The sequence below is a fragment of the Mastomys coucha genome, chromosome X (assembly GCF_008632895.1).
Source record: "Mastomys coucha isolate ucsf_1 chromosome X, UCSF_Mcou_1, whole genome shotgun sequence".
Classification (NCBI taxonomy): Eukaryota; Metazoa; Chordata; class Mammalia; order Rodentia; family Muridae; genus Mastomys; species Mastomys coucha.
Genome location: NC_045030.1, coordinates 11757107 through 11759606, shown reverse-complemented (window position 1 = coordinate 11759606; position 2500 = coordinate 11757107). Strand labels below are relative to the sequence as shown.

At 32.7% G+C, this 2500-nt stretch overlaps 1 protein-coding gene across 9 annotated transcripts in view; it reads right to left on the bottom strand.

Annotated features, from left to right (window-relative positions):
* The window catches only part of Kdm6a (lysine demethylase 6A), a 148972-nt gene that overhangs the window by 37710 nt on the left and 108762 nt on the right, over window positions 1-2500 (bottom strand). The window lies entirely within an intron of this gene.

Sequence of the window (2500 nt, the reverse complement as noted above, 5' to 3'; positions counted from 1 at the left end):
TTTCTAAAGTGAAATATGGATAGACATATATCATTAATAATTAAGCTATGAATATAATAAATCAAATAATACATCTGTGATCTATTAAGAGATTAATATAGAAAGTAAATTCATTTTATCTTTAAATGTAAAAGTAAATATATTCATCCCTAATTCAATTACTGCTAAAGCACCTATCCTCTAGAGCAAAGCTTCTAAAATAGTTAAGACTCTACTAAAGTTTCCTCACTTAGTCAACCCCATATATTATTTCTATGTGTATAGAAATATATATTCCAAGTCTCTACCAGTGACTTACTAAAAGATGTATTTTTTTTCATCAACTGAGTATAAACAATTAGAGAAATATCTGCCAGGATAGATAGTATACTATAAGTTAAGAAAGTTTTAAGTCCACAGGAAGTTCACTTAATGCATCTAGTACAATAACAATAAATGAAACTAAGATGAGTAATTTTTACCTGAAAATTGCCCCCTAGAATCACAATTTTCATTTCATTTTACTGACAAAATAATTAAAGAAGAATGAATTTTTTCATTCATATCAAACACTGGAATTGGGAACTAATTTGATAGTTTACAACTTGTTATAATTTTGGATTAAAAAATTATGTGAGATTCATACAATTATAACTACAAATTAGCATATTTCATCTTATATTCTCAATAACTAGACAAAAAAATTAGAACTATATCGTGAGTTGAGAATATCTTTAATAGCTGAGTTGAAAGCTTTTTTGTAAAAAAGAGAATTAACTTGGCAATAGGTTAAAGAATAAAAATTAGATGACTATAAGGGGCTGTCCAGGTGCAGTATATTATAAAGCAACCTCCTGAGGGAAAATTTCGACCTGGAATTAGTTTAATATTTTTAAGCAATTTTCTTACTTCATTACAACTATACTGTAAGGCTCCTAGGCACTGGCCATGAGTGACTAGGGTTCCCTTCCGTTTAGCCACATATAGAAGAAGCCTGTGTCCTGCAAAATCATTGTAGTGGGGTAAAGTATTTGTTTCCCTAAGACAGTCTGGTTATATCATAGTCATGGATACCCTGAACTTGAATTCCTCCTGAATCAGCTTCCTGAATACCAGAATAGGATGAGCTAAGATTTTTTGTCTTAATGTTACCAGATTTCTAAAATGGGATTGAGTACTTTTGAAAATATCAGCAATTAAGCAAGCCTGGGATTTAGAAGAGAGGGAAAATAAGACAACTATTCTTCACAATCATAACAAATGCTCTCACTTATTTAACTGTCAATTGTACTTTAGAACCTTGTCTCATTATCCTTTTAACAATCTTTTACTAATGTTTAAAGATACTGAATTCCCAAAACACAGCATCTCATCTAAAAATTCTTTCCTCTACTTTATTAATCTTTCTAATGAATGTTTCCCATTAGCTTATACTATTATTTCTCATTTTAATTTAAAATATGAACAAAACTGTGAATTCTACTTCTCCTTTAGCTATACTATCCCTTATGTGTACAACCTACATGACTGCAGATGTGCCATGGGAACATTCTATACTTGCTACCTCCAGTTTTATCTATCTTTTCATCTTGAAGCCAACTACACAACTAGTGTTCAATCAGTAACAATCCAGTGAAAATAATACTATTCAAAAGTTTCCCAATCATCCTTGTATAGTCAAACAGCAAATATTTGGATTTCACACCACACATGGTGTGAATCAGTATTTGTTTATTTTTCTCCTACCCTTTAAAACTGCCAACAAAGAAACACCATCCTTAGGTCCATGTTACTAGAAAGAAGCAGGGAAAGGAGAGAAATGTATACCATGGTTGTGGTGTAGATTTTGCTTACATCCACTAATTTCTGAACCCCAGAAATGTCACGTCAGATGATCAATTTCTAGATCATCTTACTGGATTGTGGTGGTCTGAGGCTTCTGTAGCCTCAGAGATTTAAATGCACGGCACTGTAGGCTGTGAAGTTTAAAGCTCACTGCAAGCCCAGAGACTCCCTCTTTCTACTGCCTGTGAATGTGTAGAACTCTTCCAAGCACCATGTCTGCCAGCATGCTGCCATGATGATAATGAACTAAATCCTCTGAAACTAAGCAAGTATCAATGAAATGCTTTCTTCTATAAAAACTATTGTCAGTGTTTCTTCTCTGACTTAAGACATGGATCTAACAGCATTATTGGATATAACTTTGATATACCCTTCTTGAAAGAGAAGATATTGTTTATATTCTCACCAATGCCCAATACCTCACAGTTTAATCGTTTATGCTAGTCTTGATAGCTCTCTAATTTTCTGCCTGGCAAATTGGACTAAAGGACGTTGTGATTCAATTTTGAGTTCTTTTTCCAATCTGCTCCAACCCTTTTGTGATCTTACCCAATTACTGTTCTACAGCTTAAAATGGGGCTCTTCACTCTCATACTCCATTTTGTCATTTTATAATCTTCTACTTATTCTGTCTATACCCAGATGTTGACCACTATATACTACTACTATAAAAAAT